Source organism: Eurosta solidaginis, chromosome 2 (assembly GCF_040869045.1).
Source record: "Eurosta solidaginis isolate ZX-2024a chromosome 2, ASM4086904v1, whole genome shotgun sequence".
NCBI classification, from domain to species: Eukaryota; Metazoa; Arthropoda; class Insecta; order Diptera; family Tephritidae; genus Eurosta; species Eurosta solidaginis.
The window spans coordinates 63,993,045-64,015,408 of NC_090320.1; positions in this window are offsets into that span (position 1 = coordinate 63,993,045).

Genomic DNA, 22,364 nt, shown 5'->3' on the forward strand with positions numbered 1-22,364 from the left:
CGATAGATGTCTTGTTACAGATAGATGTCTTGTTATGATAGATGCCGTGTTTGGGTGGGTGCTCTTTGGGAACGCGACTCCCTCACAAATAAAACCCCGGGTAATCTCAACGCATTATTGTAATACGCAACTAACTGACCTCCTCGCTAAGTTTTGGGAGCTGGAAGAGCTACCACCTAGAAAGTTTTACACGCCCGAAGAGTTATATTGTGAGAAGTTATTCGACGATACAACACAGCGCGCAACTGACGGCCAATTTATTGTACGTTTACCGCTAAAACCCGAGGTGTTGATTGGTGAGTCGCGTAATGCAGCCTTTCGGCCATTGTTGCGAATGGAAAGCAGGTTCGCCACCAACAAAGACCTTCACGAAGAGTACTGCAAATTTATGAAGGAGCTTCTTGACTTGAGTCATATGGAGCTAGCTACTCCAACAACGCAAACCGCATACTATATGCCACATCACGCCGTGGTAAAAGAAACAAGTTCCACTACTAAGCTTAGGGTCGCATTCAACGCGTCAATGAAGACGTCGTCAGGGCACTCGTTAAACGACGCGCTAATGGTTGGTCCTCAGCTCCAACAAGATCTCTTCCTGATTTTAGTCCGCTTCCGCACCCATCGCTATGGTATAATTGCGGACATCGAGAAAATGTATCATCAGGTCTACGTCGATAAACGGGAAGTCGACTACGAACGCATTGTATGGCGTGAGCATTCATCGCAGCCAATACGCGACTATCGTCTATTAAGGGTTACCTATGGGGTAGCATCCGCTTCTCATCTCGCTGTCAAATCTTTGCATCGCGCGGCACAACAAGCTGGCGCGTTATATCAAAATATCGCAAATATTGTTACGTCAGATTTTTACATTTGATGACTTGCTCTCCGGCTCCGACTCTTTCCAAGAACTGACATCGCTTCAACGTAACATCTCACACGTCTTATCTCAGTGTGGATTCGAGCTCCGGAAGTGGGCATGCGTCTACACAGGTGTCCCATCTCTTGGCTGATGGAAGCGATATCCGAACTCTAGGATGTATTTGGCACACGGATACCGACTCTCTTGCGATAGCCCTCAATATAGAGCCACTCCAGTGCGAATTAACAAAACGCATTTTTCTCTCCGATACCAGCAAGATTTTCGGCCCTCTCGGCCTCATATCTCCATGCACCATTCGCTCAAAAATTTGGTTGCAAAGAATTTGGCGTTGTAGTGTCGATTGGGACGAGTTAGTTCCGCCTGAGATAGTTACAGATTGGTTAACGCATAGAAAAGAGCTGGCCATGCTTTCATCGTTGAAGCTAAATCGCTGGCTTGGTACTAGTCCAAACGCCGGCACAGAGTTCCATGTTTTCACTGACGCATCAGAGGCTGCCTATGCAGCCGCTATCTACTGCCGCACTCAGTCATCGGACGACGAGATAAACGTCGTGCTCATTGCTGCGAAAACTAAATTAGCTCCGCTAAAAATAACTTCGTTACCTCGTCTGGAACTCTGCGCAGCTCATCTAGGCGCTAAACTCATCCGCCTAATTCAAAAAAGTTTTGGTCGCAAATTCGAAAAGCTGTACGCGTTGTCAGACTCAACGATAACGTTGGCATGACTGCAATCAAATCCAAATCGTTGGGCAACGTTCATTGCAAATCGTGTAGCCGATGTACAAGAAGTCTTGCCCTCATCGCATTGGAGACACGTCATCTCAGAGCATAACCCTGCAGATTGCGCTTCTCGGGGTCTCACACCTGCACAGCTCCTCGATCACCGCTTATGGTGGCAGGGGCCACACTGGTTACCCGAAACCGATCGTTTTTGGACGCAGCGCATAACGAGACCTACTACGAATTTGGAACTGAAATCAATCAAAGCTAGTACTCATGTAACGCAAACGCACGAAGATTGGGATTTACTAACGAAATTTCACTCTTACAACAAACTCAAACGAGTGACCACACATATACTTCGCTTCATAAGCAACGCTCGCATATCTGCTCAGAAGTCGAGTGCACACGAACGGCTGCCCGGACCGTTAACATGCTCTGAAATACGCAAAGCCGAATTATCTTTGGTAAGATATTCCCAAGCTAACGTTTTCCAACAAGAAATTTCTAATTGCAGGTCAGGGAGGCCAATACCGATACGTAGTAGCCTCGTTCGTCATCAGCCGCTTTTATACGACGCAGGCATTTTACGAGTAGGAGGTCGAATTAGGAACGCATCGTGCACGAACGATATAAAACATCCGATTATTTTGCCTAAAAATTCACCGCTCGCTAAAGCAATAGCCGCTGAAACTCACATCGGTATGTTGCGCGCTGGCCCGCAAAAGATGCAAGCTGCTATATAACGTAAATTTTGGATCCCTGGCATTCGCAATTTAGTTCGGGGTACATACCGCCATTGCGTACGATGCAAACGCTTGAACCGCAAACCACTACAGCAGCAGATGTCCGATCTACCACCTAGTCGCGCTACGAGTACGCGATGCTTCCTTCAAAGTGCGGTCGATTTTGCCGGCCCATATAACGTAAAATTTACTCATGGTAGAGGCGCGAAATCAACAAAGGCGTACATTTGCTCATTTATATGTATGAGCACAGGCGCCATGCACCTAGAATTGGCCGGAGACCTCACGTCTGCAAGCTTTATCGTCGCATTCAAACGTTTCACCAACCGAAGAGGACATTGTCAGTATATGTTCCCCGACAATGGCGCGAACTTTCTCGGTGCCGAAAAGGAGCTACGTGCCGCGTTTGAAAGGTGCGTTAACAACGACAAGTTGGCATCTTACTTCGCCAACACCCAAGTCACCTGGCATTTTAACCCTCCAAGCGCTCCACACATGGGCGGCTATTGGGAGGCTGGAATTAAGCGCATAAAGCATCATTTAAAACGCGTACTAGACTCCATGTTACCATCTTACGAAGAGTTTTCAACAGTCCTAACCGAGGTGGAAGCATGCGTCAATTCTCGACCACTCTGCTGGATACCTTCTGACATACAAGACTTCGAAGTGCTAACACCTGGGCACTTTATGATCGGCGAACCAATAAAGGGTTACCGGAGCTTGACACAGAAACTTTCAAGGGCAACCTTCATCAGCGGTGGCAAGCAATCACAGAAATAAGGCAGCACTTCTGGACATACAAGACTTCGAAGTGCTAACACCTGGGCACTTTATGATCGGCGAACCAATAAAGGGTTACCGGAGCTTGACACAGAACCTTTCAAGGGCAACCTTCATCAGCGGTGGCAAGCAATCACAGAAATAAGGCAGCACTTCTGGAAGCGATGGCGAGACGAAAAACCTACAACGAGATGATGTCGTAGTTATACACGACAACAACGCTCCGCCCACTAAATGAAAACTTGGTCGAGTTCTCGACAGCTATACCGGCTCAGATGATCGCGTACGAATTGTCAACCTGCGAACATCCCAAGGACAGCTGCTAAGACCTATTGCGAAGCTATCATTATTACCAACAAAAACAGACATTTTTTCACTTTGAATTTTATTGATGTAAACTTTATATACTTTGTACCTTTTTCTAATTTTGAACGGTCGTTCAAGGCGGCCGGCATGTTCGCGCCTAATTGGCATCTCTATATGTAATCATATCAAAAGTCAATTAGTGGCATTGGCAGCACTGACTGTCAGCTGTCAATGGCTACTTCCGTTTAGCATAGTAAACGAACAAAGAAAAACAAGTGGAAGTGTTCTCTATAATCGGCTATAATCTTCGCGTAAGTAAACCTTACAACCCGCAACCCGCATTTTAACGCTAACAAAAACTCTATTTTATTTCGACTATGATTACGTGCCAAAATATTTAATTTTAACGCATTTTAACTTTGAATTTATACTGAAATATTGTTACAATAATATTATTTGTACTTATTGTCAGTAAATGAAAAATGATTATACGAAAATATATTGAACAGTAAAGTTCACTACATATATTTGGGGGCTAAACCGAAGTTTCAAATAATTTGAGCAAGAAAATTTGATTTGCATTTTTTTTTTTCCATCATTAATTTGCTGATGAGAAAAAGTTTGCGGAAAATAAAAATTGGAATAAAGAGAAAAATGAAGCTGTGTGAAAGGAAGAGTGAAAATTCCATTTTTAAGAAAAGAAAATCCATTAAGAGTGAAAATTCCATTTTTAAGAAAAGAAAATCTATTAAGAAAACCAAGCACCAAGCCAAATTTATATAACAACGGATATTTGAATTTAATATATAACAAAACAAGTAAGGAAGGCTAAGTTCGGGTGTAACCGAACTTTACATACTCAGTTGAGAACTGTGGAGACAAAGTAAGGGAAAATCACCATGTTGTAAAAAGAACCTAGGGTAACCCTGGAATGTGTTTGTATGACATATGTATCAAATGGAAGGTATTAAAGGGGTTTTTAAGAGGAAGTGGGCCATAGTTCTATAGATGGACGCCATTTAGGGATATCGCCATAAAGGTGGCCCAGGCCTGACTCTAGAATTTGTTTGTACTATATGGGTATCAAATGAAAGGTGTTAATGAGTATTTTAAAAGGGAGTGGGCCTTAGTTCTATACGTGGACGCCTTTTCGGAATATCGTTATAAAAGTGGACCAGGGTTGACTCTAAAATGCGTTTGTACAATATGGGTATCAAACGAAAGGTGTTAATAAGTGTTTTAAAAGGGAGTGGGCCTTAGTTCTATGGGACACCTTTTCGGGATATCGCCATAAACGTGGACCAGGGGTGACTCTAGAATGCGTTTGTACGTTATGGGTATCAAATGAAAGGTGTTAATGAGTATTTTAAAAGGGCGTAGGCCTTAGTTCTATAGGTGGACACCTTTTCGAGATATCGCCATAAAGGTGGTCCAAGGGTGACTCTAGAATTTATTTTGTACAATATGGGTATCAAATGAAAGGTGTTAATGAGTATTTTAAGAGGGCGTGGGCCTTAGTTCTATAGATGGACGCCTTTTTGAGATATCGCCATAAAGATGAAAAAGGGGTGACTCTAGAATTTGTTTGTACGATATGAGTATCAAATGAAAGGTGTTAATCAGTATTTTAAGAGGGCGTGGGCCTTAGTTCTATATGTAGATGCCTTTTCGAGATATCGCCATAAAGGTGGACCAGGGGTGACTCTAGAATTTATTTTGTACAATATGGGTATCAAATGAAAGGTGTTAATCAGTATTTTAAGAGGGCGTGGGCCTCAGTTCTATAGATGGACGCCTTTTCGAGATATCGCCATAAAGATGGACCAGGGGTGACTCTAGAATTTGTTTGTACGATATGAGTATCAAATGAAAGGTGTTAATCAGTATTTTAAGAGGGCGTGGGCCTCAGTTCTATAGATGGACGCCTTTTCGAGATGTCGCCATAAAGATGGACCAGGGGTGACTCTAGAATTTGTTTGTACGATATGAGTATCAAATGAAAGGTGTTAATGAGTATTTTAAGAGGGCGTGGGCCTTAGTTCTATAGGTGGACGCCTTTTCGAGATATCGCCATAAAGGTAGACCAGGGGTGACTCTAGAATTTGTTTGTACTATATGGGTATCAAGTGAAAGGTGCTAATGAGTATTTTAAAAGGGAGTGGGCCTTAGTTCTATAGGTGGACGCCTTTTCGGAATATCGTTATAAAAGTGGACCAGGGTTGACTCTAGAATGCGTTTGTACAATATGGCTATCAAACGAAAGGTGTTAATAAGTGTTTTAAAAGGGAGTGGGCCTTAGTTCTATGGGTGGACGCCTTTTCGGGATATCGCCATACACGTGGACCAGGGGTGACTCTAGAATGCGTTTGTACAATATGGGTATCAAATGAAAGGTGTTAATGAGTATTTTAAAAGGGCGTGGGCCTTAGTTCTATAAGTGGACGCCTTTTCAAGATATCGCCATAAAGGTGGACCAGGGGTGACTCTAGATTTGGTTTGTACGATATGGGTATCAAATGAAAGGTGTTAATGAGTATTTTAAAAGAGTGTGGGCCTTAATTCTATATGTGGACGCCTTTTCGAGATATCGCCATAAATGTGGACCAGGGGTGACTCTAGAATCATTTGTACAATATGGGTATCAAATGAAAGGTGTTAATGAGTATTTTAAAAGGGCGTGGGCCTTAGTTCTATAGGTGGACGCCTTTTCAAGATATCGCCATAAAGGTGGACCAGGGGTGACTCTAGATTTGGTTTGTACGATATGGGTATCAAATGAAAGGTGTTAATGAGTATTTTAAAAGAGTGTGGGCCTTAGTTCTATAGGTGGATGTCTTTTCGAGCTATCGCCATAAAGGTGGGCCAGGGGTGACTCTAGAATGTGTTTGTACGATATGGGTATCAAATTAAAGGTATTAATGAGGGTTTTAAAAGGGAGTGGCCTTTAGTTATATATGTGAAGGCGTTTTCCAGATATTGACCAAAATGTGGGCCAGGGTCACCCAGAACATCATCTGTCGGGTACCGCTAATTTATTTATATATGTAATACCACGAACAGTATTCCTTCCAAGATTCCAAGGGCTTTTGATTTCGCCCTGCGAAACTTTTTCATTTTCTTCTACTTAACATGGTAGGTGTCACACCCATTTTACCAAGTTTTTTTCTAAAGTTATATTTTACGTCAATAGAACAATACAATTACCATGTTTCATCCCTGTTTTCGAACTTGGTATATAATTATGGCATTTTTTTCATTTTTCGTAATTTTCGATAACGAAAAAGTGTGCGTGTTCATAGTCGGATTTCGGCCATTTTTTACACCAATACAAAGTGAGTTCAGATAAGTACGTGAACTGAGGTTAGTAAAGATATATCGATTTTTGCTCAAGTTATCGTGTTAAAGGCCGAGCGGAAGGACAGGCGGTCGACTGTGTATTAAAACTGGGCGTGGCTTCAACAGATTTTGCCCTTTTTCACAGGAAACAGTTATCGTCCTAGATTCTAAGCCTCTACCAAATTTCACAAGGATTGGTAAATTTTTGTTCGACTTATGGCATTAAAAGTATATAGACAAATTAAATGAAAAAGGGCGGAGCCACGCCCATTTTGAATTTTTTTTTTATTTTTATATTTTGTTGCAACATATCATTACTGGAGTTGAATGTTGACATAATTTACTTATATACTGTAAAGATATTAACTTTTCTTTTAAAATTTGAATTTAAAAAAAAAATATTTAAAAAGCGGACGTGTTCGTTCTCCAATTTTGCTAATTTTTATTAAGCAGACATATAGTAATAAGAGTAACGTTCCTGCCAAATTTCATCATGATATCTTCAACGACTGCCAAATTACAGCTTGCAAAATTTCTAAATTACCTTCATTTAAAAGTGGGTGGTTCCACGCCAATTGTCCAAAATTTTACTAATTTTCTATTCTGCGTCATATGTTCAACTCACCTACCAAGTTTCATCGCTTAATCCGTATTTTGTAATGAATTATCGCACTTTTTCGATTTTTCGAAATTTTCGATATCGAAAAAGTGTGCGTGGTTATTGTCCGATATCGTTCATTTTAAATAGCGATATGGGATGAGTGCCCTGGAACCTACATACCAAATTTCATCAAGATACCTCAAAATTTACTTAAGTTATCGTGTTAACGGACAGACGGACGGACGGACATGTCTCAATGGAATTTTTTTTCGATACTGATGATTTTGATATGTGGAAGTCTATATCTATCTCCATTCCTTTATACCTGTATAACCAACCGTTATCCAATCAAAGTTAATATACTCTGTGAGCTCTGCTCAACTGAGTATAAACAATCAATGGAGAATTTTTTGTGTGTGAAGACTAGCATGGACCAGTTGACTCAGTAAATCAAAGGGTGATATGGAAACATTTATGTCGCAGCATATATGCCACCTGCAGCAGTATCTGTAGCAAGAAACCGGAAAGCTAAGTGCACATAATTTATTTTGTTTTGATTCAAGGTTCGATTCGAGCTCAAGGCCAGAACAATAATTTTTTTCCTAATGATAATTATTGTTATTTTTTAATTTTACTAAATTTGAAAAATTGTATTTTGTTTTTCGAATAGTAAGTAGAAAATTTTTCAGACAACCTGCCATATCTGCGCAGATAGATCCATTTCGAAGGGTGCTAAGCCTTCATCATCAGTACGCTTTAGGCATGCTGCGCTAACCATTTAGCTATACAGCGGTGGTTTGTTTGATTGGCAAATTTGCTACTTCTATTCCTTTTTACCAACTATATTTATTCAGTGTTGCGCCATCTGGTGCAAATCACTGATAATGCTGGATTTTTGTTTATTGTCAATTACTTTGTTTGACATTCCCAAGTGCTCATGGTTTATTGACAATTGTTTTTGTTTTTATCGGCCTATGGATAAATGATTCAAGGTTCGGTTCGAGCTCAAGGCCAGAACAACAATTTTTTTCCTAATGATAATTAATGTTATTTTTAATTTTTCTAAATTTGAAAACATTCCAAAAACAAAATACAATTTTTCAAATTTAGAAAAATTAAAAAATAACAATAATTATCATTAGGAAAAATATTATTTTTCTGGCCTTGAGCTCGAATCGAACCTTGAATCATTTATCAATAGGCCGATAAAAACAAAAACAGTTGTTATTTTGTTTTGTTTAATTTTAATTTGATGGGATTTTATATTGCGTTAGAGTCGTATCGTTGATTTATATCACATTTTTAAGATTCTTATTGCTTATACATATATAATTTTTTTTAACGAGTTTGTAAGATGGACGCTGATACGATAGGCTCAATGACAGTTGATGTGCTGAAAGAAACCCTAAGAAAGTTAAATTTAACCACTAGGACGAAAAAAACAATTGCAGGACAGACTTTTAGATCATTTTAGATTGGGTAGAACTGAAAGTCAGGATATGAGTAGCGACGAATCGGTACATTCTGTTAATGTTGATGCAGATGTAAGGACTGCTCCAATTCAGAAAAGAGAAAAAGTCTGTTTTACATTGACAGATATTCAAGATAGTATCTCGTCATTTTCTGGGGACAGTACACACGATATTAAGCAGTGGGTCGGTGAGTTTGATGACATAGCTGATACAATTTGCTGGAACGGTTTATAAAATTATGTATATGCGAAGCAATTATTGAAGGGAGCCGCGAAGCTACTTACCCGAGGTTTAGTTGGTGTCAGGGATGGGGAGTCTTTGAAGAAAGAGCTGGTAGAAGAATTTGGAGAAAAGTTGTGTGCTTCTGAGGTACATCGCGCTTTGAGAATAGAAAAAAGTAGCCTAAAGAAAGATTGCAAGAATATCTGTATATATTAATTGGTACTGGCAAACAAATTTTACTGGATGAACAAAGTACCATTGAGTATTTTGTTGATGGTATACCAGATTCTCGAGCCAACAAGGCAATGATGTATCAGGCTAGGACTTTAAAAGAAAGTAAAGGGCACTCATTTATCGCAAAATAAATTGAGTATGCAACAAAATTCTTCAGGAGGTAAAGTTGATGACAGGAGCAAGTCGTTGGCCACTAAATGGAAATGTTATAGGTGTGGTAAGGTATGACACATTAATGATGCTAGGTAATGTGGAATTATACAAGGAAATACTACATTTATATGGCATAGGTGGTGGTAAGCTCGCGACCTTGTGTAGTTTCCAAACAAATGTTTCTGTTGATGAGGTATTTGTTGAGATTGTATTTCACATGGTAAGATATCGTGATTTGCCGTATGCTGTCGTTATTGGAAGCGATGTTCTAAAAAAGTTTGAATTAGTTGTAAAAAAGATGGAATAGAGTTTCGAAATTTGAAGAAGGTAATAGTTATTGACAAGGTGAAAAATGTTATAACTAAAGGAGGTAGTAATGTGCAACTAGGTTCTAAAAAAAAGTATTCGTTTCAGATAATGCCATAAAAAGAGTCGATAAGCCAGTTGTGGCGGGAAGTAGCCGGTGTGATAATAATACCAGTGAATATGTTGTAGAAGTGAATGGTCAAAATGGGGCTGTACCAAAATGCAATGTTTCGGGAAGTACTAGTTTGTTTAAGAATGAGATTAGCAAGGAAGAAGAAATTTAAACGAAGCGAAGGAAAATGTGCTTTTACAAGAATTCAAAACTTTATGTTCGGCCACGGATATAGAAGAAAAAAGGGAGTGTGCAGAAATGGGTTTATACAATTTAGGTTTGATTGAGGTTGGAAAAGTTAGGAGTCTAATATGCAAATATACGCCAAAAAAGCCAGTTTGTTCGCCAGTTGAAATGAAATTGATTTTGGTTGACAAAAACCCAGTATTTCAGAGATCACGTCATACATCATACGTTGATCAACAATGGGTTGACGAGCAAATTTCAAAGTGGTTAGAGGAAGGGTATATAAAGAAGAGCAATTCACCTTACGCCTCACCTATAGTTGTTACGTCAAAGAAAGGTTGCTCCAAACGTCTATGTTGTGATTTCAGGAAAATCAACGAAAAAATAGTGAGGGATAATTTTCCAATGACACGAATTGATGAAGTTTTAGATAAATTGGCAGGAGCAAAAGTATATACTACGCTTGATTTGAAAAATGGGTTTTTTCAAGTGCCTGTCGATCCAGAGCCTAGAAAATATACGTCGTTTGTAACGCAGAATGCTCAGAATGAGTTTTGTTTTGTTCCGTTCGGAATTTCGAACTCCCACGCAGTGTTCTGTCGTTATGTCCAGGCAATTTTCCAAGATTTACTGAAAGATGGCATAGTGATCATTTATATGGATGATATTGTGATTCCTACAAAGGATAATGCGGAAGCAATTCACAGATTGGATATTGTGTTGAACCATGCAAGTAAGTATGTGTTAAATATCAAATGGCCAAAATGTCTGTTTTTGAGTAGTCAGATTAATTTTTTAGGATATATTGTGGAAAATGGAAAAGTTTTACTTATATTTAAGAATTCATGAGCTTAACACCGGCTTATAATAATTGAATTTCAATTAATATGGTTTCTAAGAGAAACTGAAAAGAAAAAACATTTACTGGCATATTGGATGGAACCATTTCGAAAACCGCCAACGTAATCACCATCAGGCAATTTTGTAATGTTATCAAAGGTTTCACCGGGATTCGAACCGTCAATTACATGGTGAAACTGCAGTTGCCTTTAACCACTAGGCTATCCTGCTGGTATTTGTTTTCATGCTTAATTCAGTTTTTCTCATTTCTACACTAACAACACAATTGAGAAATTTTGTCTCTATATTAATTTGTGTGCCATGTAGATTTGTTTTTGTAAAGTTCTTCTTCGTTGCGAATGAGAAGCTTTGTAAACTCGGGCTCAGTTTTACATATTTATGTATGTTTCTTTAATGGTGTGTTCAGTTTATACTTATATTTAAGAATTCATGAGCTTAACACCGGCTTATAATAATTAAATTTCAATTATTATGTTTTCTAAGAGAAACTGAAAAGAAAGAAACATTTACTGGCATATTGGATGGAACCGTTTCGAAAACCGCCAACGTAATCATCATCAGGCAATTTTGTAATGTTATCAAAGGTTTCACCGGGATTCGAACCGTCAATTACATGGTGAAACTGCAGTTGCCTTTAACCATTAGGCTATCCTGCTGGTATTTGTTTTCATGCTTAATTCAGTTTTTCTCATTTCTACACTAACAACACAATTGAGACATTTTGTCTCTATATTAATTTGTGTGCCATGTAGATTTGTTTATGTAAAGTTCTTCTTCGTTGCGAATGAGAAGCTTTGTAAACTCGGGCTCAGTTTTAAATATTTATGTATTTTTGTTTAATGGTGTGTTCAGTTTATACTTATATTTAAGAATTCATGAGCTTAACACCGGCTTATAATAATTAAATTTCAATTATTATGTTTTCTAAGAGAAACTGAAAAGAAAGAAACATTTACTGGCATATTGGATGGAACCGTTTCGAAAACCGCCAACGTAATCATCATCAGGCAATTTTGTAATGTTATCAAAGGTTTCACCGGGACTCGAACCGTGAATCACATGGTGAAACCGCAGTTGCCTTTAACCACTAGGCTATCCTGCTGGTATTTGTTTTCATGCTTGATTCAGTTTTTCTCATTTCTACACTAACAACACAATTGAGACATTTTGTCTCTATATTAATTTGTGTGCCATGTAGATTTGTTTATGTAAAGTTCTTCTTCGTTGCGAATGAGAAGCTTTGTAAACTCGGGCTCAGTTTTACATATTTATGTATGTTTCTTTAATGGTGTGTTCAGTTTATACTTATATTTAAGAATTCATAAGCTTAACACCGGCTTATAATAATTGAATTTCAATTATTATGTTTTCTAAGATAAACTGAAAGAAAGAAACATTTACTGGCATATTGCGATGGAACCATTTCGAAAAATGCCAACGTAATCATCATCAGGCAATTTTGTAATGTTATCAAAGGTTTCACCGGGATTCGAACCGTCAATTACATGGTGTAACTGCAGTTGCCTTTAACCACTAGGCTATCCTGCTGGTATTTGTTTTCATGCTTAATTCAGTTTTTCTCATTTCTACACTAACAACACAATTGAGACATTTTGTCTCTATATTAATTTGTGTGCCATGTAGATTTGTTTTTGTAAAGTTCTTCTTCGTTGGGAATGAGAAGCTTTGTAAACTCGGGCTCAGTTTTACATATTTATGTATGTTTCTTTAATGGTGTGTTCAGTTTATACTTATATTTAAGAATTCATAAGCTTAACACCGGCTTATAACAATTGAATTTCAATTATTATGTTTTCTAAGGGAAACTGAAAAGAAAGACACATTTACTGCCATATTGCGATGGAACCATTTCGAAGAACGCCAACGTAATCATCATCAGGCAATTTTGTAATGTTATCAAAGGTTTCACCGGGATTCGAACCGTGAATCACATGGTGAAACTGCAGTTGCTTTAACCACTAGGCTATCCTGCTGGTATTTGTTTTCATGCTTAATTCAGTTTTTCTCATTTCTACACTAACAACACAATTGAGACATTTTGCCTCTATATTAATTTGTGTGCCATGTAGATTTGTTTTTGTAAAGTTCTTCTTCGTTGCGAATGAGAAGCTTTGTAAACTCGGGCTCAGTTTTACATATTTATGTATGTTTGTTTAATTGTGTGTTCAGTTTATACTTATATTTAAGAATTCATGAGCTTAACACCGGCTTATAATAATTGAATTTCAATTATTATGTTTTCTAAGATAAACTGAAAGAAAGAAACATTTACTGGCATATTGCGATGGAACCATTTCGAAAAATGCCAACGTAATCATCATCAGGCAATTTTGTAATGTTATCAAAGGTTTCACCGGGATTCGAACCGTGAATCACATGGTGAACCTGCAGTTGTCTTTAACCACTAGGCTATCCTGCTGGTATTTGTTTTCATGCTTAATTCAGTTTTTCTCATTTCTACACTAACAACACAATTGAGACATTTTGTCTCTATATTAATTTGTAAGCCACGTATATTTGTTTTTGTAAAGTTCTTCTTCGTTGCGAATCAGAAGCTTTGTAAACTCGGGCTCAGTTTTACATATTTATGTATGTTTGTTTAATGGTGTGTTCAGTTTATACTTATATTTAAGAATTCATGAGCTTAACACCGGCTTATAATAATTGAATTTCAATTATTATATTTTCTAAGAGAAACTGAAAAGAAAGAAATATTTACTGGCATATTGCGATGGAACCATTTCGAAAACCGCCAACGTAATCATCATCAGGCAATTTTGTAATGTTGTCAAAGGTTTCATCGGGATTCGAACCGTGAATCACATGGTGAACCTGCAGTTGACTTTAACCACTAGGCTATCCTGCTGGTATTTGTTTTCATGCTTAATTCAGCTTTTCTCATTTCTACACTAACAACACAATTGAGACATTTTGTCTCTATATTAATTTGTGTGCCATGTAGATTTGTTTTTGTAAAGTTCTTCTTCGTTGCGAATGAGAAGCTTTGTAAACTCGGGCTCAATTTTACATATTTATGTATGTTTGTTTAATGGTGTGTTCAGTTAATACTTATATTTAAGAATTCATGAGCTTAACACCGGCTTATAATAATTGAATTTCAATTAATATGTTTTCTAAGAGAAACTGAAAAGAAAAAACATTTACTGGCATATTGGATGGAACCATTTCGAAAACCGCCAACGTAATCACCATCAGGCAATTTTGTAATGTTATCAAAGGTTTCACCGGGATTCGAACCGTCAATTACATGGTGAAACTGCAGTTGCCTTTAACCACTAGGCTATCCTGCTGGTATTAGTTTTCATGCTTAATTCAGTTTTTCTCATTTCTACACTACCAACACAATTGAGACATTTTGTCTTTATATTAATTTGTGTGCCATGTACATTTGTTTTTGTAAAGTTCTTCTTCGTTGCGAATGAGAAGCTTTGTAAACTCGGGCTCAGTTTTACATATTTATGTATGTTTGTTTAATGGTGTGTTCAGTTTATACTTATATATAAGAATTCATGAGCTTAACTAACACCGGCTTATAATAATTGAATTTCAATTATTATGTTTTCTAAGAGAAACTGAAAAGAAAGAAACATTTACTGGCATATTGCTATGGAACCATTTCGAAAACCGCCAACGTAATCATCATCAGGCAATTTTGTAATGTTATCAAAGGTTTCACCGGGATTCGAACCGTGAATCACATGGTGAAACTGCAGTTGCCTTTAACCACTAGGCTATCCTGCTGGTATTTGTTTTCATGCTTAATTCAGTTTTTCTCATTTCTACACTAACAACACAATTGAGACATTTTGTCCTTATATTAATTTGTCTGTCATGTACATTTGTTTTTGTAAAGTTCTTCTTCGTTGCGAATGAGAAGCTTTGTAAACTCGGGCTCAGTTTTACATATTTAAGTATGTTTGTTTAATTGTGTGTTCAGTTTATACTTATTTAAGAATTCATGAGCTTAACACCTTTCATTTAATACCCATATCGTACAAACAAATTCTAGAGTCACCCCTGGTCCACCTTTATAACGATATCTCGAAAAGGCGTCCACTTATAGAACTAAGGCCCACGCCCTTTTAAAATACTCATTAACACCTTTCATTTGATACCCATATCGTAAAAACAAATTCTAGAGTCAGCACTGGTCCACCTTTATGGCGATATCCCTAAATGGCGTCCACCTATAGAACTATGGCCCACTCCCTCTTAAAATACTATTTAATACCTTCCATTTGATACGCATGTCATACAAACACATTACCCTAAGTTCATTTTCCTATATGGTGATTTCCCTTATTTTGTCTCCATAGCTCCCAGCTGAGTATGTAATGTTCGGTTACACCCGAACTCAGCCTTCCTTACTTGTTAGTTGTGTCAATGTGCTTAAGAACAAGTGACCAGTTTTTTACGCGTAAACATATGTGACCCGGCCTATGAAAAGGTGGCTTATGATTCAAAAAAGAAATTGCGATAAACAGTTGTTAAAGATAAACAATGCATTTCTTCAGTTTCTTAGTAGTTTTTCTTTTGCATCATGAACAGTCATGCCCAAAAGGCAAAGCACAAACTAGTTTCTGACCGATATTTTGGCTCCATTGCTATCGAAAAAAATGCTATCAAAAAAATCTGAAGATGCTTCACCAGCCACCAAAGCGGCATCGAAGGAACCAAAGGCTTCATCGTGTTTCACTTGTGCTCTTCTTTCTCTACATTTTTAGTACACTTCTAAACAAGTTAGGACTTTCCAGTTTTCACCACGTGAAAGAGCGTCTCTAAAACTATCGAAACCAGAAAAAAAGTGGAAAAATTTGTTTTGAGTCATAAGCCACCTTTTCATAGACCGGGTCACATATTATTTTAAATTCTGACTATCTTGTTGCAAAAAAAGTTTTAACTTTGTTGTGTATTAATTAAAATTGTGTCTTTTTATACGTTAAGAGTAAGTAAATTTTCTTGTATTATTGTGAAATGTGCCTTTTTTGATGAAATAATTGTCATATATAATTGTCATAAATAGTCGTAATTCAAAATTGTTATATATTTTGCCCGTAAACAAATAACTACAACAAAATTTCGTCAATTCATTTTATAATGAATGTCTCCTTCTTTGTAAAATTGGGTTTCAGTATAACATTACAGATGTTTTCACATAAACCGTTTTTCTTCTCTCCTGAACATTTAGATTTTTTAAGTTGTGACTGTTTTGTAGTTAGTGTGCGATATATTCGGTTTGTTGGGGTTCAATCTGGACATGTAAGAGTTTAACCTATTACAGAATCCAGATGGAAGTTGAGGTAGAGCAACGAGCGTTTCCCTGGGGAGGCTGCTTTCCTCAACTGCGAGTCCTGGGTATTTGTCTTTAAAAACGTGGCTCACCGGGCGATCACTGGCATAGTAGTCCGACGAATTTTCGTGGATGTCTCTGGGGGATTTTTCATGCTCCTTTTCTTCATACTGCTGAATTTTTAAGTGCAGGATGCCACCGTGGTGTGATAGTAGCGTGCACCGCCTACCACACCGTGTGCCCTGGGTTCACACCCCGGGTAAAGCAACATTAAAATTTTAGAAATAAGGTTTTTCAATTAGAAGAACATTTTTCTAAGCGGGGTCGCCCCTCGGCAGTGTTTGGCAAAAGCTCCGGGTGTATTTCTGCCATGAAAAGCTCTCAGTGAAAACTCATCTGCCTTACAGATGCCGTTCGGAGTCGGCATAAAACATGTAGGTCCCGTCCGGCCAATTTGTGGGGAAAATCAAGAGGGGCACGACGCAAATTGGAAGAGAAGCTCGGCCTTAGATCTCTTCGGAGGTTATCGCGCCTTAAATTTATTTTTTATTTATTTATGTCTTCATAGTGCTTACGGAGATGACTTTTTAAGTCACTAGTAAGCGGGGCCTTTTCAATCAGATATTTTTTGGAATGCACAGGTTTCATGCGCTGAAAGATGAGTAGATTGCAAGTGTTTGCATCGCGACTTGAAAATGGGCATGACGAAATAAGTGTCAGCAGCTAAGTGTGAAATTCTACCTACATATATTTCCAAACGCTACATCTTGCGCAATTGTGGCGATGTTCGCTTCAATATTAAAACTTATGAAGATGGAAGAATTTAGTGTGACACATGCTGATTTTGTTACGGATTTGGCTTTAGGTACAATTGCGGCTGCATGGTCGCCAAAATGTAGGTCCTAACCGAACATCGCACCCAATATTTTTGGATGTTAAACGTTTGGTAGCGCAATTCCATCGGCTTGGATGTCAAATATGGTCGATATATGCTTTGCGTACGTTATAAATAAGTTCACCGAGTATGTAGTCGGTGACAGTGGTAGATTTCGCGAGGTGAAAAACTGGAAAGACTAGGGATATATACGTTGATTTTATAGCATAGCTCATCAATGAATTTGACCAAACCCGTTGCTACTAAATGGTAACTCCTTCTGATGGGGAAGGAAGCTTCGATATGTAAAAGTTAAACAAAAGTGGGATTAGAACACCATTCTCTGGTACCTTTAGTTTAATTCTTCTGGGTTTTGATGTAACGTGTTTTAACTGCACCGATGCTAACCGAACACACACAAAATTTGTAGTCCACCTTTTTTGACTGGGAGGAACATTTGACCCTTCCAAGTCTTGATTGATTGTGTCAAAAGCTTATCGCTACGAGTACTGTTCTATTATGGGGTTTTTGAATAAGTTCACAATATATTTATCTGTTGTGGCGTTCAGCGTAGTGGTGGTGGTATTTAATGTTAACAAGCCATGTTGATGATTGGCCAGACACAGGTTTTCGGTGATATAAGGAAGTAGGAGGGCTTGGCTAGTGGCGATTTTAGAGATACTGGGCGATATTATTCTCTCACGTTTGCTGGTTCTCCAGGCTTTAGTAGCGGTATATCCCTAGCCATTTTCCATTTTTCAGGGATGATAAAAATAGTCGTTCCAGCAGCACTATATATATCTAGTTTACGTCAATTTGTTTCCTCTGGTTTCTGCGCTATATTGTTCTCATCACTGCTTTATCGACGACGTCTCTTTGAAGATCGGTTTACGGCATTCATCAGGATGTCGCTGTTGCCCTGCCAATACACAGTATTTGTTAATCTCATGTGTGGTAAATTTTATCAATGTTGGGGGCTGTTGTTACTATCCAGGGATTATGTAAAAGCGTAATAATTTTAGTCATAGTTCAGCACTCTGTAGCATTAGATTTTTCTGGTTTTCTCCACCCTGTAGCTTTGTAATTTTGCTTGGATTTGCGGCTTAAATCTAAATTTTAGATCATCTCGAAATTTGTTAAAAAAATATCCCAAAATTTCCGATATCGTGTGAAAAAAGGAGCATGAGAAGGCCCTCAGAGACATCAATAAAACGTCGTCGGACTACTATGCCAGAGACCCGAGCAGCCCGTTCTTAAAAACAAAAACACGATACTCGCAGTTGAGGAAATCAACCTCCCCAGGGAGACGCGCACACCCTAGTTCAATGTCAATCTGGATACTCTAAACTATGAAACTCTTACTTGTCCAGAAACAACCCCGACATACCCAATGTATGTGCTGCTTGTAACGTGTCCCCACATAACACCAATCATCTTTTCAATTGCAATGTGGAGCCAACGCCCCTAATACTCTTACTTCTTTCATCCAACTCTGTGGAAGCCGGACCTTCGTTGGAGGAATTTGATGATAATTAATGGTCGCGACTATTGGATGGGGCGAAGCACTGCTACAACAACACAACAGCTAACTCTTTGAATTTAAGCAAACCAGAGTTTGAACATTACAAAGTCTGCCGGGTCCACTAGTTATATGTATTTCTTTGCTTATTCTGAGTTAAGATAATTTTCTCTGAATATTCTGCATGTAATTTACTCTGATGCGTTATTTGAGGTCGAATGGCGAATGAGATATTGAATTCTGTTTCATGTAGACAACCTATTATGTTGGGATTCTTTAAGTGTATCATATTATTTCGGCATTCTTTCAATTTCCTTATACCAGATCGTTCTTCAACATGCCCTTCTTATTCCCCACCAGTGTATACTTCAAGTATCTATCTTTTAAGTATTTGTTATTACGTGTCGGCATTGCATTTTTTGTCAAACCATATATTATTCATATATCAAAATTATCATATACAAAATGCACCTCACAAGTGCATAAGTAAGTTATTACTTAAGTGTTGCCACGAAGTATGCCTTCAACTTGAGTTTAAAGCAAAAAAAAAAGGAAGTAGACACTTGAAAGCAGACAACATAATTTTTAATCCCATTTTAAAAATATTTTTACTTTGAAAGAGTGGTAAAGATCAAAGCACGCAAACATAAGCAAAATAAAAGTATTTAAATTGATTTGTGAAAACTCACTTGACAATACTTCAGACGTGTGAGTTAACGTCTTTGTTTATTTATTTCATATTTCTTTGAAAAATTAATATACACATGGTTTAAAACTCATATTTGAAATTTTTGAAAAAAAGTTGCATTCGTATTGATATTATGCATAAAGATAGCACAAGTTACAAAGTTACTCACTTAGGGGCTGATCCATATTAAATGTGGTACAAAACATACCAGTGCCGCTTATGGTTTCTTAGGCAACATTGCTCAGAATGGTCCAGAGAGCATTTTCCGCGGTTTAATAAAAGAAGACCCGCCCTAATACAAATCCTAAGGCTGACGACAGAGTGGAATCGAGAAGCGTTGCTATAATATAAAGATAGGAAGCAATGGGAATGATTTCCTATGAACAATTTTAAAAGATTTCGGAATGTCAGAAACGTTTCAAGCTGTAAAATATATGAAAATAAAATTGCTTGTGGCCTAGCATTGCTTATAGCGTGCACTCTTATTCTGTATAGCAATTCTCTCTGGCGGCCACTGTGATGTGATGGTAGCGTGCTCCGTCTACCACACCGATTGTCCTCGGTTCACACCCCAGACAAAGCAACATCAAAATTTTAGAAATAAGGTTTTTCAATTAGAAGAAAATTTTTTTAAGCGGGGTCGCCCCTCGGCAGTGTTTGGCAAGCGCTCCGAGTGTATTTCTGCAATGAAAAGCTCTCAGTGAAAACTCGTCTGCTTTGCAGATGCCGTTCGGAGTCGGCATAAAACAAGTAGGTCCTGTCCGGCCAATTTGTAGGAAAAATCAAGAGGAGCACGACGCAAATTGGAAGAGAAGCTCGGCTTAAAATCTCTTCGGAGGTTATCGCGCCTTACATTTCTCTACATAAAAAAGCTGGTGTGGTAGAGTGTTTTGAGAAGTAAGACTAGGCTTGGGAAAGTCTTAAGTACAAGAACCTAAAGAAAGAGAGAAGGTGCGGAACGTTTGCAAACTAATGCAAGGTCAATTTCAGACAGGACAGAGTGTGCCAGGCCTGCTGGTACCATACATATATAATAATACATAAAGGGAATTTTAAAGTTCGTTAAGCGCAACACATAGATATATAGCTAGGTACATGAAAAAATATAGCTTTTCCCAAGCTAGATTCGACCTTACAAATCAGTAGGTCGATTTAACAACAACAAAAATTGTTTTCGCGGCTTGCGATCAGTTTTCTTATAAATGGGGAAGCTGCCTACAAAATTTCATTATATTATATACATATCTTGAACCGGTCTCGGGGTATCCTTATAAAACGTATACGCAATTTTTTTTAAACTTTTTTTAGCACCGTAAGTGCGCTGCCACTCCTATTAAACTATTAGAAATTCTAGCCTAAATTTAAACCATTCATCGGATTAAGCAATTTTTCAAACTTTTTTTATTAAATTCAAAACCCCTCAATCTACTACACTATTTTCTAGTTTTCTTGGGTTTAAATCTTAAATGTAATTGAGCAATAAATTTAGAATCATAAAGGTTGTTTTACAACCAAACCCAACAAGTTTCAAATATCTAAAAATAGAAATTTTTAAACATATTTGACTCACCTACAAAACCCTAGGGTTTAAACTTATTGCTGCAAATCTAAAAATTTAAAATTTACACATATGTGATAGCTCACTTGGTAGAACAAGCTAGTGCAATCCGGGGCACGTTGATTCAAACGTTGATACTGCACATAAAATTTTTATTTTTATTTATAACTACAAGTTGAGGCTTCTCTAGTTTAAAATTGAAAGCCAGCTCTGCGCTTTTATTTTCAGGAATACCGGTACAATCTAAATTCTAAACCAAATTTGGTTTAATCATATATGTGTACAAAAAATGTTTAGATTTAGGCTCAAACTATGTACTATGGTCTATGCGAGGTCTTTATTGACGGGCCATTTCAACCTAGGCTAAAAATTTTACCATGTATTGAATTCTGTTCAATTTGTATTTTATACGGTCTTTAGGAGATTGTTGTAGCGTTTATAATTCTACTTTACTTGTTTCAACTTTGTTAAAATTAGATAATATAGATTTAAGTAGTTTTTGAATTGTTGCATCAAGAAAAGAAAATTTTTGATTGTTATTTATTGATATATCATTTATATATACTTATATTGAAATAAAAATAAAAAATAAAAATAAAAAATGAAATTCATATAAAATATATCACTACAATTTGGCGATCCTGGCAGGAGGTCCTGAAGAACGGGGAAGATTATAATTAAAAATAAAATTCATATAAAATATATCACTAAAATTGTTCCTTCAAAAATTTAGCGTTGTAGCTTTATAAGTAAAAGAGATATCACGTGAAATGTGTTTCCGAAACGAGTTTTTTGTTTTTATGCAAAAAGTGGACGTGTTAATTTACCGATCTTTGGAATTTTTATACTCAGCGTGCTTTGCACACAGAGTATATTAACTTTGATTGGATAACGGTTGGTTGTACAGGTATTAAGGAATCGAAATAGATATAGACTTCCATATGTTAAAATCATCAGTGTCGAAAAAAAATTTGATTGAGTCATGTCCGTTCGTCTGTCCGTTAACACGAAAACTTGAGTAAATATTGAGATATCTTCACCAAATTTGGTTGGACCCAGAATAGATTGGTATTTAAAATGAGCAAAATCGGATGATATCCACGCCCACTTTTTATATATATAACATTTTGGAAAACACAAAAAACCTGATTATTTAGTAAATAATACACCTAGAATATTGAAATTTGACGTGCGAACTGATATTGAGACTCTCGATAAAAATTTTTTAAAATAGGCATGGCACCGCCTACTTGTGATAAAATCAATGTTACAAATATTATTAATCATAAATCAAAAATCGTTAAACCTATCGTAACAAAATTCGGCAGAGAGGTTGCCTTTACTATATGGAATGCTTTGAAGAAAAATTAACGAAATCGGTTAAGGACCACACCCACTTTTATATAAAAGAATTTTAAAATGGTCGTGAACGAATAAAGTAAGCTATATCTTTGCAAAAAAGAGCTTTGTCTCAA